General features: G+C 41.3%; 1 protein-coding gene across 1 annotated transcript in view; it reads right to left on the reverse strand.

Moving 5' to 3' along the window:
* Window positions 1-17692, reverse strand: part of FRMD4B (FERM domain containing 4B) — a 201335-nt gene that overhangs the window by 39444 nt on the left and 144199 nt on the right. The window lies entirely within an intron of this gene.

Consider the following 17692-nt stretch of genomic DNA (forward strand, 5'->3'; position numbering starts at 1 on the left):
AACCACTGATACAGATTATGAAAACATACAATTCCATACAAAATACATGTAACTAATAGGGTCCATACGGATTGTGTAAAGTTGCAGTTTTAATAATTTCAAAGCATTTCCAGGCTTGTGGGCTGTTTCTGGAGCACATAGCAATATAATTTAGACTTATATACCGCTTCACAGTGCTTTACAGCCCTCTCTAAGCAGTTTACAGAGTCAGACTATTGTCCCCATAAATCTGGGTCCCCATTTTACCGACCTTGGAAGGATGGAAAGCTGAGTCAACCTTGAGCCTACTGAGATTCAATCTGCCAAGCTGCTGGCAGCCAGTGATCAGCAGAAATAGCTTGCAGTACTGCACTCTAACCACTGCACCACCGAGGCTCTTATAGGGATCATCAATCATCTGTTTATATACACACACATATTCATCATAGTATTTTTAGGACTGGGAGTATTCAACAAGTTGCAGGAAAACAGAGAGCAACTGAATAGAGGGAGAAGTGGTCAGATCCTGTAGAAAACCCGAGGACAGATATTATGCAGTGACCTATGTAGCGACCTAGGTGGAAGATTGTCTGCATTTTTTAAATAACTAGATATAATTCCCACTAAACTGAATAGTGTTTAGTTTGGAGTAGACAATTGCAGGATTGCACTGTACTTTCTTTTTAATGTTTGTTACGGCCTCCTGGGTAAACGGTGATTCAGCTCCAACTCTGACACATTTCTCTGGTATAAAAAGCAAAGATTTGTGGATAAGGAGGGAGGGAGGGCAAGCTCAACAATCATGAAAAGAAGGACAAATTCCCCCCTCCCCCACTGCTCCTGCAAACCATGTCTCACATTTGCATATGATAACAATTCCCTTTCCCGGAATCCTCATAGTTTCTTTGTCTTAAACAGCAAAGAAGGAATCATCATTTAACAACTGTCTTCTTTGCACTGTGAATAAAGTGTGACAAGGACTATTTCTCTATCTGAGATGACAATGAATGCAATGAAAACTTTACACAAGTTTGCTAAAGTGAAAAGTGCAATGAAGGGAATAAAGTGAAAAGTGCAATGAAGGGAATAAAGGATAAAGGAAAATCATTATGCATCTCCTGTGTTAATAAATAACAAAATGGGAGTGTTTCCGATAATAGTTTAATATCACCCATGCACCATTGATTGATGAAAGAGAGGCGGGCAGGAAGGGGGGGGGAAAGCCCAAGGTTAACCAATCACCTTCCATGGTTGAGGTTGAACTTCAACCTAGGTCCCCTCGTCCCAAACCAACTGATTCACAACTGTACAAACTGGTTATCAGAGATAACATATCCTCTTGGGAAGATTAAGAGCCGGGGTGACGAAGTGGTTAGAGTGCAGCACTGCAGGCTACTTCAGCTAACTGCTAGCTGTAGTTCAGCAGCTCAAATTTCACACTGGCTCAAAGTTGACTCAGCCTTCCATCCTTCCGAGGTGGGTAAAATGAGGACCCAGATTGTTGCACTATAAAGCAGCATATAAGTCTAAATGATATTGCTATTAATATCTCTTCTTGGGAAGGATGGCTTGACACAGCCATTTGGGATGTCTTCTCAATTTTTTGATACAGTCCTAGAGCCCTAAGATTTTATGACAGTTTCTCATCCAAGTCCTCATCAGGCCAGGTTCTGTTTAGCATGGGAGCTTAATCAAGATTGGTCAGATGCTACTTAAGTGTTGAATGTGTGTTACACAAGAGCATATGAGAACACTAAAAATTCCCTAGCCAAATTCACCCAGCCAAATCAGTGTTTCTCAACTGTAGGAACTTGAAGAGGGGTAGACTTCAACTCTCAGAATTCCCCAGCCAATCGTTCCCCAGTCCATACAACTTCAAACTGCTAAGAAAGAGAAACAGTGATCTAAACCCTGAAAAGAGACAGGCCACCATGTGGAATGCACACTTCAGTTCCTTGCACAGCTATTTAAGGGGTATGTTCTCTACATAAACTTCCATTTGATTCAAAAAACCTAGGAGACATGTATTATTATGTGGAAATACTAAGACATTATTTTCTTCCTAAATAGTCCACTCCAGTGGTGGGTTCTAAATAATTTTGCCACTGGGTCGTGTGCACGTTCACCGCTTTTACGCTTAGGGGTTGTAGGTGGGGATAATGTCCTGGACAGATAGGTGGAATATCCCAGGTGGGTGGAGCCTCCTGTCAATGGCGCTACCTGTTCTAAGAATTGGTCCGAACTGGGAGCAACCCACTGCTGGACCACTCATGCTCTTTTAAATTCATGCCATAAGTTGACACTACTATACCCTAGAATAGGATATATTTTGTTTGGAGGTGGATATTCCCAGTACAGTGTTCCCTCGATTTTCGCGGGTTTGAACTTCGCGAAAAGTCTATACCACGGTTTTTCAAAAATATTAATTAAAAAATACTTTGCGGGTTTTTTCCCTATACCACGGTTTTTCCCACCCGATGACATCATATGTCATCGCCAAACTTTCATCCGACTTTAATAAATTTTTTTTAAAATAAACTTTAATAAATAAACATGGTGAGTAATGATCTAAATGGTTGCTAAGGGAATGGGAAATTGCACTTTAGGGGTTTAAAGTGTTAAGGGAAGGCTTGTGATACTGTTCATAGCCAAAAATAATGTATTTACTTTGGCATCTCTACTTCGCGGAAATTTGACTTTCGCGGGCAGTCTTGGAACGCATCCCCCGCAAAAATCGAGGAACACTGTATATAGGAAACAATTGTGAGTGCATCATGAAGAAAACACCTCCAATCTACTTTTCTACACGAACATTTCAGAGAAAGGCGCAAGAAGAATTGAGGAAAACACACACACATCTTATTCTGACTGCAAAGCTAACAATGCTGTCTTTTTACAGTGGTTGGCACTTGGTGCTGGCAGCAGCAATGATGCCTCAAGGGCAACCCCGAAGTGTTGAAAGTAGCTGGGAACAGGAAGTAAGAACTACAAGGAAAGGATGGAGTTTAGAAGGGATGAAGCAAGAGTGTAGTAGGAATTTAAATTAGCATAGAAGAGGGGAAATGGGATGAGAAATATCTATGGAGAAATGTTAATGGAGTCACCCAGGCTGTCCCAAAGGTGTTGGAAAATGAGAAGGTTGCACATGCTTATCCACAAAACTGATGAACATTATTCATACAACTAGTGGAACTTTAAGAAAACCTAGGTGACTAGCTTAAACTGAGCAAGAACATCTGCATCAACGTTACAGGCAGTCTTCCATTTACAACAGTTTATTTAGTGACGAAAGTTACAATGCCACTGAAAAAAGTGACCTATGACCATTATTCACACTTATGATCGTGGCAATATCCTCATGGTCACATGACCAAAACTTAGACAACTGGCAACTGGCTCATATTTATAATGTTGTAATGTCCCAGGTGATTCCCCTTTTGTGACCTTCTGACAAGCAAAGTCAATCGGGAATCCGGGTTCACTTAAAAACTGTGCTACTAACCTAACAACTATAGCAAGGAAGGTCAAAAATGGGGCAAAACTAAATGAGCCGAGGTGGCGCAGTGGGTAGAGTGTAGTACTGCAAGGCCACTAAAGCTGACTGCTAGGTCTGCAGGTCAGCGGTTCAAATCTCATCACTGGCTCAAGGTTGACTCAGCCTTCCATCCTTCCGAGATGGGTAAAATGAGGACCCGGATTGTGGAGACAATATGCTGGCTCTGTTAAAAAGTGCTATTGCTAACATGTTGTAAGCCGCTCTGAGTCTAAGGAAAAGGGCAGCATAAAAAAAATAGAATAAATTAAAAACTCATTTAAAAGCTGTGTTACTTGGCAACTTGGATTAGTTGGGACTACCGGGATCTAGGACAATGGCGGTGAAGCTACAAAACCTGCTAAAGTACAACTCCCAATCGCTGACCATGCCATGCCGATTATAACTTGTAGGACAGGAAATCAATCTAAACTTTGTGACAGTAAATATCCAAAAGTTGATGGCAGACATCTTGCCTGGAGCATTTTACAAGCCCCAAGTTTATACTCGACCAGTGAAATATGCTCCTTCCTTATTTTGCAAGTCTTCTTAGAAATGTGCCTTTTGCTGTTATGTCGCCAATTTAGAACTCTAATGTACAATCAATCTACACCTGTCCCCCTTACTGTATTTCTTGGATCTTGCAACAGGAAAGGAGTCTGCTTTCTAAAGTTCTCCTTAATAAGCACCTGTGCAAAACAAAGCTAACAAGTTTTCACGCACGTCTCTGAAGTGTATGAAAGATAATGAAGTAGGGCACTTTAGTTCCAAAACCCTTTGTTGCTATTGTTGATGTAGGAGATGAAAAGATACCTAAACAGCTGGTTTGGCAAGTAAGCTTTTTAAAACTTCAGCCCAAGGTAAATCAAAGTAAAGACAACTTATCTGGAACTGCACAGTTCCAGGTTTCACAAAATATTTGACGCTTTTAAAAATGATTATGTTTAAGTCAGTCTCTCAACAGCCAAATTTTGTGGTTAGATATACGGAAATTAATTTCTTCTCCATTGCACTCCCAAAAAAACGATGCTTGGGGATGTTACTTTACAGTTTGTGTGTGCCTTTTCGTTAATAAATGGCTGTTATTTGAGAGCAATTCTCATAGCGTTCAATCTAACTTATTCCCATGTATATATGCAAAGGAATACTACACACAATAATCCAACACTGATTGTATCTCGTAAGGAAGCCCTTCGATCAGAGTTGAAATGCCTTCTGAGTAAAGGTTCAAATTATTCATTTCAGTTGATAATGAACTTAACGGATACATAGACAGGAAGTTGGCTTACAAAAATTTCATCAAGATATTTCAGCTTTTATGTATTTAACACCAGAATATAACATTTTGAACTGCTATATCTCAGCAAGACTGCTAAAAGTAAACTGCAATCAACAGTATAAACCAATTGTACATTTCGTAAACATGAAATATTAAACTTCTGTGCTAAATGCACTCGTGCCAGAAATAACAACTAATCCTTTGCCTGTGTTCACGGATGAGCCAAGCACCATTATTTTTACCAGCCTTTCATCTTCAAAAATATTTCCAGCTCAAAGTTGTACTTTGCAATTGTTTAATTAGATGTTCTGTTTAAAAAAGCTGTGAATGACACTGGATTTTGCTTGACAAAACATTCCGCTTTGGTTTGCTGGAATGTTTTGAGTGTCCTTGTTTACATACCCACTTTTAAAAACTCTGTAACAAGAATATAAACATCCTCAAACTAGGATAAATAATTCACAGGACTTTTGAGACATCTTATTTCATTGAAAAATGATTGCAAAGCAGAAATTAGAATCTCCTCCAAACCACAAGCATATGAACAAGAAAATCTGGTCCTGATCCTAAACACCAACTGGCTGATTTCACTCAGTCTACATCCACTTGGGACCACCAACCCTTTTCAACTCCTTTCTCTCTTAAAACAGAAAACCAGTGCATTTTAACATTGCACACAATACTTCACATTTGCAGCGGGAAATAAAAACAGCTCGAGAAGGAAGTTCCTTTGTGCTTACCTGGATCTTTGCAGAGGCTGAAGGAATCTATTAATACTATAGGTTCCCAAAAGAGTGCAATAGGTGATTTTTATGCGTGCTTAAGATATCCCTCCTTCCCTCCAAGCCCTTTCTTCTCAGGAACAAGATAGCTTCTTGCCTCAAAGCCTCAGACACTTAGGTGTAACTCGAGTTTCACCGACGGACTCTCTCTGCTGACACATTGCTGACATCATCAGTTTTTATTGCTGGGGCTACCTCCTTATTCCACCCTCCTCCTCCTCCTCCTCCAGAGAGAGCACGAGAGAGAGAAAGAAAAGCAAGCAAACCTGACGGGCGTCTCACAGAAGGAAGGCTGTGCAAGAAACCCAGGAGCGGAGAGAGTGAAAATGTTTTTTTAATGCAGCCTGGTAAGGACTTCCCACTTCACAAAGCAAGGAAAAAGACCATGCGTCTACACTCCTCTTAAGTCTTACTCACCCTCTGCAAAGGCAACAGGTTTGACAAGAAAAGCTGACATACCCGAAGGGCCCTTCCCTTCGGCTCAGTTGAACCACGGAGAGCAAAGAGTGCAATGAAATAGGAATCCCTGAAAGCGTAGCCTCTTTCCTTTGTCGTCTTATCTTTGTGACTAATGATGACTCCTCGCACACTCTCCCTTTTCATCACTTCCTTAGGAATAATTTATGAGCCAGCAGGACATGCGTGTGATCTCCCCACAGATCTGAAGTTTGTGGGAAGGCCAGCGGGGCAACAAGAGTTTACGAAAATGAACAAGGTCTGTTTCGGTAGGAGCCTGCAAAGCCTTCATGAGCCCCACGCATAAAGTCGATGTTACGGTTCCTTGCGCTTTCCCGATGGAAACGGTCTCATGACTTGCTTAAAAGCAGATCCCCATGTACCAAACTGGCAGTCCTTGAATTACAACCCAGTCAGTTAGTGGCAGTAAAAAAAGTTGCAAGGGCACTGAAAAAAAGTGACTTATAGAAACATAGAAGACTGACGGCAGAAAAAGACCTCATGGTCCATCTAGTCTGTCCTTATACTATTTCCTGTATTTTATCTTAGGATGGATATATGTTTATCCCAGGCATGTTTAAATTCAGTTACTGTGAATTTACCAACCACGTCTGCTGGAAGTTTGTTCCAAGGATCTACTACTCTTTCAGTAAAATAATATTTTTTCCTGTTGCTTTTGATCTTTCCCCCAACTAACTTCAGATTGTGTCCCCTTGTTCTTGTATTCACTTTCCTATTAAAAACACTTCCCTCCTGAACCTTATTTAACCCTTTAACATATTTAAATGTTTCGATCATGTCCCCCCTTTTCCTTCTGTCCTCCAGACTATACAGATTGAGTTCATTAAGTCTTTCCTGATACGTTTTATGCTTAAGACCTTCCACCATTCTTGTAGCCCATCTTTTGGACCCGTTCAATTTTGTCAATATCTTTGACTTATGACAATTATTCACACTTACAATAGTTGCAGCATGCCTTGGTCAGGTGATCAGAATTCAGTCGCACGCATTTATGACAGTTCCAGTATTCTGGTGCCAAATGATCAACTTTGGAGAAGCCAAGTCAATGGAGAAGCTAGCTTCATTTAACAACCATGTGGCTCTCAGGGCCAAGAGTGCCCGCCACAAAAAGAACGGCTCCTGGCCAGGAGGTGTGCACCCTCCCCACAGGGCTGGCGCGACTCCACTGGGCTGCCTCTGGCAGCATTCTGAAACGGGCTCCTGCCTGCGAGGAGGTGGCGAGGCAGGGATCGATGCTCACTTCTTCCTCGCAGGCAGGAATGCGTTTCAAACAATGTTGTCTGGCGGGACTCAGGGGGAGAGCCTTCTCTGTGGCGGCCCTGGCCTTCTGGAACCAACTCCCCCCAGAGATTAGGACTGCCCCCACCCTTCACCCTCCTTTCGTAAGTTATTACAAACTCATCTTTGTCGCCAGACATGGGGAAACTAACACACACACCCCTCAATTGTCAAGGCTGGTGAATGGTTTGATTGGTTGTGTGATTATTTTATTTTATTATAAGAAATTGCATTTTAAAATTGGATTTGTACACTGTTTATGCTGTTGTGAGCCGCCCTGAGTCCTCGGAGAGGGGCGGCATACAAATCTAATAAATTATTAATTATTATTAATTATTATTATTATATTGCCATAGGCAGAGCCCAGAGGAACACAGCCAGTCCCGTGCGGTGTGTGTGCATCCACTCCTCGCTTGCTATCTCTTTTCCCCAGCCAAAACTGCCTGTTACAAAAGGAGTGGCTCCCAGCATTATCCCCCCTTTCCCAGGAAAGTAGTGGGAGGGCTTATTTTGGGGAGAGGGGCTTATGTCAGCGCATGCACTGAAAAACCTGACTGGCCTTATTATGGGCATATGTATTATTTTCGGGGAAATACGATACTAAGTGAACAACTGCAGGGATTCACTTAACAGCTATGGTTAAGAAAAGCCATAAATGAAAATTTCAGGGTCAATTATGGTCGTAAGATGAGGACTACTCTTAATTAAAAATTCCAAGCACTGATTTATTTGAGAACTCCTAGTGATTGAGTAAGCACTGCAGATGGCTTTGCCCTCAAGCACCTTGGAATCTTATCCTGAATCCTATCCAGGCTAATAGGAATAGTTGATGTGATTAATAGCACTACCCTGTTGGTTTTCCAAATATCAGTTCCATGGGATTCTACCAAGTTCACTAGAGGCTATAAAGCTAAAATGCAAGATTTAAAAAAATAAATCCATGTATTTCATAAAAGAAATCTTGCATTTCCTTCAAATGTACTAGTAAATAAACATTCTAAATACTAATCTGGAAAGCAAACATATATGCACATGAAATAAATATGGGATACGAAATCCAATTCTAGGGACCAATTTTCTGAGAATATTTTTCTTTGGTGATCTTCATCAATGAATGAATGAATGAATACACACACACACACACACACACACACACTGATGTTAATTAAATAATATAACTTCAGCTTAATAATAATAATAGCTGTAGAACAGTTCTAGATACTGAAATCACATTCCTCTTTCTCATGTCCTCAAAATTAAGCCCCCTTATCATCTAAATATTTACAGACGTATCTGTACACAGATACATAGCAAAAATCATTCCTGAAATCAAGCTTAGATTTCTCATTCCAAAGTTGCATATTCTCTCCCCCCGCCAATCTAATGTCCAAAACCCCCAATATTTCTTCATATCTTGCCAGTTTCTAAATATTGGGGATATGCCTATGAATACCATATGCATGTTGAATGTAGAGATTGATCTAGAGCAGGGTATCAAACTTATGGCCCATGGGCTGGATAATAATAATAATTTAATAATAATAATTTATTGGATTTGTATGCCGCCCCTCTCCATATGCAACATGTGCTGTCCACCCCCACTCCCATTTGAGTGAAGGGGGGGAAAGTTGCAATATGTCGTGTGATGACGTCATACACAATTTTCACAACCCTGATCATTCATTCATTCATTCAGACCAATACAAATTGAAAGTTAAAGACAATAAAAACATGTAGTAGTAAATATCAGGGAAAGGATAGAAAAAAAGATATTAGTATAAAATACGTCAATGAAGAATAGAGGAAAAGATATATGAATGGAAGAAAAGATATATAAAATATAGGAAGGGCAATTGGACAGGGGATGGAAGGCACACTAGTGCACATGCTCGCCCCTTACTGACCTCTAAGGCAGTGATTTTCAACCTTTTTTGAGGCACGGCACATTTTTTACATTTACAAAATCCTGGGGCACACCATCAACCAAAATGACACCCTAAGACACTCTCCTCTCTTTTTCCATCCCTGTCTCCTCCCCCCCTTGTGTGTGTGTGTGTGTGTGTGTGTGTGTACACATTCTGGAACCCTTTCCAAAAACAGGTGAGGGCTGGGTTTTTTTCTCTCTTATTCTTTGGGTGCTTTTTATCATATGCTTTAAATTAAGAGTCACTTCTCTCTCTCTTTTGTTTCTCTCTCTTTCCTCTCATTCTCTGTCTCAATCATTTTCTCATTTCTCTTTTTTTCCTCCCCTTTTTGCTCATTTCTTTCTCTCTCTCTCCCATCCTCTCCTTTTCTCTCTTTCTCTCTCTCTTGCTTTCTCTCTCTCTCACTCTTGCTTTCTCTCTCTCTCTTTTCTCTCTCTTGCTTTCTCTCTCTCTCTCTTTTCTCTCTCTCTTGCTTTCTCTCTCTCTCTCTTTCTCTTTCTCTCTCTCTTGCTTACTTTCTCTCTCCCTCTCTCTCTCTCTCAGCAAAAAGTTGTGAGACCGAAACCTGAGCTTCCTTCTTCGCGGCACACCTGACCATGTCTCGCGGCACACTAGTGTGCCACGGCACACTGGTTGAAAAACACTGCTCTAAGGAACCTGGCGAGGTCAATCATGGATAGTCCAAGGGAAAAATGTTGGGGATTGACACCACGGCTCTAGAGTAATAGAATAATAGAGTAATAGTAATAATAAAAGTTGACACCATGGATCTAGAGTAATATTACCACTCCTGTTGTTGTTATCCCAAATGGAAGATAGGAAAAGACCAAATTGTATGAGTTATTGTTCTAACCTGCAAATTTATTTATTTTATTTTATTTATTTTATTTATTTTGATTTTTATGCCGCCCTTCTCCTTAGACTCAGGACGGCTTAGCAACAGCACTTTTTAACAGAGCCAGCATATTGCCCCCACAATTTGGGTCCTCATTTTACCCACCTCGGAAGGATGGAAGGCTGAGTCAACCTTGAGCCGGTGATGAGATTTGAACCGCTGACCTGCAGATCTACAGTCAGCTTCAGTGGCCTGCAGTACAGCACTCTACCTGCTGCGCCACCCCGGCTCAGTTGCATCCATGAGTATTGTAAACAATGTTTAGGATATAGTAATAGACTTTGGCAATAATCTTGAGGAACAGAGGAAGCAACCAAATCAAAATAAATGTGAGTTGGAGGCAGAAATGTAATTTTAAAAAGCATGACCCTAGGTCCGTGATGGCGAACCTATGGCGCGCATGCAGGGCCATTTCTCTGGCCATGTGAGCCGTCACCTGTTGTTCTTCTGAGTTCCAGCGTGCCAGCTAGCTGGTCTTCACACACATGGGAGTGCTGGAAACTGGAAGAGCAGCCACCAGGTGCGCTTGAATGCACCGGGAAGATGATCTTTCGGTTTCTGGAGTGCACAGGCGCACTGGCCACCTGGTCTTGCAGTTTCTGGTGCGGATGCGAGTGCAAAGACCAGCTGGCTGGTGCACATGCGAATGCCGGAATAATCTTCTGGTTTCCAGTGCACACATATGCACCAACCATCTGGTCTTCATGCATACATACATGCCAGAAACTGGAAGACCAGGTGGCTGGTGAGCATGCATACACCGGAAACCAAAATATCATCTTCCTGACATGCACATCAGGCAGCTGCTCTTCCGGTTTCAGGCACGCACACACGCATGTGCTCCCATTTTGGCACTCGTTGCTGAAAAGTTTCACCAACACTGTCCTAGGTCTTTTGAAGGTTTTTTTAAAAATTGTTTCCCATAAAGCTTCAGATCATCCAATAGAGGTACATATGAGATTTTATTAACAGTTTTGGTAGCCAATATTTATTTTCTTAATTTTTAATTATTTTAATTTCTTAACTTTTAATATAATAAAAAATTAATTACTATTTATTACATTATGATAGTTGCTGTTTTAGAGTGACTTCACTAACTTTATATACATATATATTCCTGTCTTTATGTTCTTTACATAGTTCTTTGTTGACATATATTAAAAGGCACATATAGCACTATCGCAGGTAAATAATATCATTTATCAAATGAAAAAGCTCTGTATCCTTTTGCATACTGTGAGCAGAACAGCTGAACAAAGCATAGTGAATCTGACATCATTGAGCATTCCAAGTTTAAGTTTAAATTTACTTTATTGTCACTGCACCTCGTACAACCAAAATGCCATTTCAGTGTACATTATATATATAAAAACACACATTCTTCATATTCTACACAATTGAATTGAAAACCCGATATTGGATTAATATTCACTATAGTAGAATTTGACATAGTTACTGCCCTGGGATAGAAGCTGTTTTTCAGCCTATTTGTCCTTGTTTTTATTGGAAGTACACCAAACCAAATTGTCACAACAGTTCACAAAACTGTCTGTCCATAGAAGAGATTTCGATGAAGCTTCCTACAAAATAAAAATGGCAGTACCTAATCAACTCTTTTTTGTGTGTGCAAAGGAACAAATTGCTTGCCTGCAATCAGTTGCAAGGGCAATCAATATACATTTGAATTTTTGATTATGTGTCATCAAATCATTTTTTAAAACTCCTAGTGACCACACAGATTTTCTCCATGAAACATGCATTTAGAGCAGTTAATTAGGTCCCCCCCCCCCAAGGTCTGTGCTTACATAGTACATAATATTTCACTATTCCAACGTACACTGTTTTACCACTCTAGAAATACTCTCTTGCAGAATTGAATCTAGGTATGTAGCGGTATGGAGTGAGGAAGCAAGATAAAATCAATTCAACCTCTTTTGATGTTTTTGAACATTCCACTACAAGACTGCCACTAGCAGGAAATAGGAATAGTATTAGGTTATTGTTTTATTTTTCCCAGGTGTATTATATTTCTCTTCCAGGTAAAGTTTACATGAGCTGTTTTTAAAATGGGATCTTCTTTATACCCTTTGAAACGTTGAACACTGAATACTATTATTGGCTTTAACAGGTAGAATAAGAAACAAACCTGAAACTAAATACCTTATTAATTAATCCAAATAACTCAAAATATTGGTTTGAAGCAACATTAGTAATTATTTTAAATAAGAGAATAAGGCAGCCTTATTATTGGAAATTTGGTAACTTTGTCCCATAAAAGACTTCATATTGCATCTAGTCTGAATTAGCAATATTGGTATCATTTTGAAACTTTCCTGGTATTAACATTATTATACCTTTGCATTTTTAAAATTTGTCTAATTTCTTTTGCAGTTGTTTATTTACTGGATGTCAGATCGAAAACGTGCCCTATTGGTTAAATGAAAACAATTTTTAAAGTATTTTTTTAAACACAACAAAAATCTACATGCCCATTACAATAGCATGATATACGGTTAGTTTTGCTTTTCTTCAGGCATGGAAAAGAAGAAAAAGTATCCTAAAAATTTTCAGATAAAAAGGCAAAAGGGTGAACATGGACCGAGAGAAACTGATTGAATGAGAATGACTGGTTTTTTAGGGTTTTTAGTTTTAGATTATATATTTAATTAATTGGACCTGAAATGTTATGTGTTGTTTTATTATATGTTGTGAGCTGCCCCGAGTCCTCGGAGAGGGGTGGCATAAAAGTCAAATAAATAAACAAACAAACAAACAAACAAACAATAAACATATTCCCTTTAAATGAAACTCCCTTTAAACTATATTAATTAGGTGGCCATCAAAAAGTTGAATGAGCAGCTACAGAATAATTTCAATTTATTTTATTTATTTATTGATTGATTCAATTTTTTATGCCGCCCTTCTCCTTAGACTCAGGGCGGCTTGCAACATGTTAGCAATAGCACTTCTTAACAGAGCCAGCATATTGTCCCCACAATCCGGGTCCTCATTTTACCCCCTTGGAAGGATGGAAGGCTGAGTCAACCTTGAGCCAGTGATGAGATTTGAACCGCTAACCTTCAGATCTACAGTCAGCTTCAGTGGCCTGCAGTACAACACTCTACCTGCTGCGCCACCCCAGCTCTTATTTACATGTACACATTTCAGTCCATAGGTACACAATCCATATGTACACATGAAAGTAATACCCTCTTCCTCCTCTCATACATAACAATTTTCTCTTTTGCCAGGGAAGCCTTAGCTCTGGACACTGCCATCAGCAATAAACTGCAGTAGTATTATTTACTATCCAGCAAGTTCATGGTGCTACATAATAGACAATTGCAGATTACCATTATTGTACAGGATCACGAAGAACGATACACAAAACCCAACAAAGTGGCAGAGATACTTTATCTTAAAGCTATAACAAGATGTGCGTGCAGCTGAACATACATTTGCTGTGTATCTAAGCAATGGCTTTAGTCAAGCTATTTATCATTCCTTGTAACAGAGACAGAGAGAGAGAGAAAGATGGAGGGGAAGGCATGTTGGACCAGCACTTATTATTTGGGTAACTGTCAGGCTGGAAAAACCAAGACCACACCTGAAGTTCCAATTAAATTGATTCATTGCTCATGCATAGGAATCTACTCAACTATTTAGGTCTTATTTAAGGGTTAACAGGATTCAAGAGAGGTTGGACTTGTTTGTAGGAACATAGAGACTCTAGGCCAGTGTTTCCCAACCTTGGCAACTTGAAGATATCTGGACTTCAACTCCCAGAATTCCCCAGCCAGCAAGGTTGGGAAACACTGCAGTCTAGGCTGATTCCTCTTTTGACTCCGCCCCAAGGTTCTGCCACTCCTTCTTTTACATTAACAACCATTCAAGGCCTAAACTATGGGTCCCCAAACTATGGCCCACGGGCCAGATACAGGTTGCTGAAACCATTAATCCGGCCCGTGTTGGATCACAAAGCTGCTGTTGTACTGAAATTAGGCAAGTTGGCAAAAAGTGTGTGCTCTTTTTCTCTGGGGTGTGTGTCTTTTAAATAAATAGATGTGCTTGGGTTCAGAAAGTACATCTTAGGAAAGACAAAGGCAAATTGGACTGCTAAATTGGCCATGCAACCTAGCCCCACCCATCCAGTCATGTGACCACCTAGCCACACCCACCTAGCTAGTCCAACCCCCCAACAGTTTGAGAGGCCATGAATTGGCCCGTTTAAAAAGTTTGAGCACCCCTGGCAATGCTCCCTCTAATTTTTTTTCGGTGTGAGCGGAAAAGTATAGTGTCTGAGCGACAGTCCCTTTGGGACTGGGCGGCATAGAAAAATAAATAAATAAATAAATAAATAAGAAAAAAATTCCCTTCTTTTTTTATTAAAAGAAATTAATAATAAAACAAAACCAAAATCTATTACTATTATTATCTTCTCTTTTTCCATCCCTGTATCCTCCCCCCTTGTGTGTGTGTGCGTGTGTGCGTATGTGAACTCCTGAACCATTTCCATAGAGGTGAGCTATTGGAAATGGTTCAAGAGTTCAATCACACACACACACACACACACACACAGCTGGGGGGGGTGTTTCTCTTATTATTTGGGTGCTTTTTACCATATGCTTTAAATCAAGAGTCATTTCTCTCTCCCCCTCTTGCTCTCTCTCTCTTTCTCTCTCTTTCTTTCTCTCTATTGCTTTTTCTCTTCTCTCTCTTGCTATCTCTCTCTCCCCCCTTTCATCTCTCTCTTTCTCTCTTGTTTTCTTTCTCTCTCTCTATTGCTTTCTTCCTCTTCTCTCTCTTGCTATCCTGGCCTAAACACTAACATTATTACAGGTCTGCCTCTATTGCAAGAAGTACAGTGATCCCTCGATTTTCGCGGTCTCGATTTTCGCGAAACGCTATACCACGGTTTTTCAAAAAATATTAATTAAAAAATACTCCACGGTTTTTTTGCTATACCACGGTTTTTCCCACCCGATGACATCATACGTCATCACCAAGAGTCACTTCTCTGTCTCTTTCTCTTTCTTTCCTGTCATTCTCTGCTTCAATCATTTTCTCATTTCTCTTTTTTTCTCCCCTTTTTTCTATCATTTCTCTCTCTCTTTCTTCCTCTCTCACACTCTCTTCCTCCCTCTCTCATCTCTTTCTTTCCTTCTCTCTCTTTCCTTCTCTCTCCCCCCTCCACTTGCCCACGAGAAGAAAAAAAGCAACCTCTCTTTCCCCTCCCCTTTCTTCGGATTGTGCATTTGTGTGCGTGTACGGACGGGTTTCTCTGAAGGGGGTCTCTCTTTTTTTTGGTGAATTTATCGGGGTGGGGAGTCACGAGTGGAAGGGTTTCTGGTGCCTTGTGCGGAATCGGTTGCGAGGTCCGCCTCCGGCTAAAGGTTGCGGCTTGGGCTGGTCGGCCTCGGAGGCGGGAGAAGGCGAAGAGCAAGCGGGGAACCCGGCGGGGTGGATGGCGGCGTCGGCGTGTGTGTGTGTGGTGGTGGGGATAGGATAGAGAGGGACCCGGGAGAGTTCGGGTCTGCCGCTTGGCCGCCGCCGAGAAGCGCGGGGAGGGCGAGAGAGGGAGATCGTGGCATGCGAGGTCCCTGCAGAGCAGAGGGGGTGGCTGAGGCGGTGGAGGCGTAGCGGCGGCAGGCAAGCTTGGAGCCTTGCTTCGCCTCCTTTGCTGCAATAAAAACGAAGGGGTCAGACGCAGCCTCGGCGAGCCGAAGGTTTCTGCGGCTCTGACCCAGAGCAGGAAGGGCTGGTGGGGGCGGCGAATCCACCTCCCCAGCCACCGGCTCCACCATCTGCGCATGCACGGCCATGGAAAAAAGGGCGCGCATGCGCAGATGGTGTTTTTACTTCCGCGCCGCTATATCGCGGATAATCGATTTTCGCGGGAGGTCTTGGAACGTAACCCCCGCGAAAATCGAGGGATCACTGTATAGCCATCTTGGTTCATGAGCCTCCATTATTCTCAATTTGATACTGTATAATGCAATGCTCATTTAGTAACAGGCTTGTATTTTTGAGTGAGTCATAGAGTCACTTTGGTTGAGTGCTTAGGTGCCTCACTAGAAACCTTGTGGTGAGCTCTGACCCTACCTTATTCATGAAAGCCAACTGAGTGACTTTAGGCCAGTCACTCAGCCAAACCCAACTCATAGGATGCCTGTTATGGAGGAAATAGGAGGAGGAAAGAGTATACTAATACTTCCCTGTTGGAAGCACTGAAGTGCTTCTGTAGTGAAAGGATTCGCTGATAACATCAGGGTTGCCCAATTGGAGGCTCCTTTTATGCCCCTGTGAAGTTGCCCACTGAAGTGGTATCTATTTATCTACTCATGGTTGTCCGCTTTTGAACTGCTGGGTTGGCAGGAGCTGGAGTGTGTGATGGGAACTCTTCCTGTCCCGTGGTAGCTACGCGTCTCGAATATGAGCCTGCTGAACTTCAGCTCAGTGTTCTAACCTTATGAACCACCCACATGCTGGAAGAAAGAGTACTGTGTGTGTTTTTGCTGCCTGATCTATAAAAAAATAAGGGCAGGAAATAAATAAATCCTCACCTCTACCCCAGACATCTAGCAGTAGTAACAAAAAAAATAAGTAAGAGTCCCTGTTGGCTTAAAGTAAAAGCCAAGAGCAGAGAAAGCTAACCTCTGCCTCTTGGCATAAAAGAGGTGTTGATGTTAGTCACTTATTACCTTGTCATCTCTTGCTCAGATGACTGTAATTCACTTGACAAGAGGGATGCCCTTGGAAGACCACCACACAATTTCTACTCTTGCAAATGTAGCAACCTGTTTGATCACAGGACAGGATTGTGATATAATAATTTGCAGTGAGATCTGCACTGGCTGTTAAGTGCACTTCCAAAGGTAATTCAAATGGTTGGTTATGATACATATAAAGCCTCATATGGTTCAGATTCTGGGTATCTATAAGACCATCTTTCCCTGATAAATTCTGCCTATTCAGTTTGAGGGAACAGAGAATGTTCTTCTGTATGCTGAGGTTCCCACCAATCATATGTTTTATTTTTTTAAGAACATTTATTTATAGTGCCCTTTTAATAAAGGGCATAACAGCATTTATTTATTTATTAGATTTGTATGCCACCCCTTTCCGTAGACTCGGGGCGGCTCACAACAAAATAAACCAATTTATGACAAATCTAATAATTTAAAAAACATTAAAAAAAACCCCATTATTAAAACCGACATACACACAAGCATACCATACATAAATTGTATAGGCCCAGGGGAGATGTCTCAATTCCTCCATGCCTGACAGCAGAGGTGGGTTTTAAGGAGTTTAGGAAAGGCAAGGAGGGTGGGGGCAGTTCTAATCTCTGGGGGGAGCTGGTTCCAGAGAGTCGGGGCCGCCACAGAGAAGGCTCTTCGCCTGGGACCCGCCAAATGACATTGTTTAGTCGACGGGACCCGGAGAAGGCCAACTCTGTGGGACCTAATCGGTCGCTGGGGTTCATGCGGCAGAAGGCAGTCCCGGAGATATGCGTGTTAGCAATAGCACTTTTTAACAGAGCCA

Source organism: Erythrolamprus reginae, chromosome 2 (genome assembly GCF_031021105.1).
Source record: "Erythrolamprus reginae isolate rEryReg1 chromosome 2, rEryReg1.hap1, whole genome shotgun sequence".
Classification (NCBI taxonomy): Eukaryota; Metazoa; Chordata; class Lepidosauria; order Squamata; family Dipsadidae; genus Erythrolamprus; species Erythrolamprus reginae.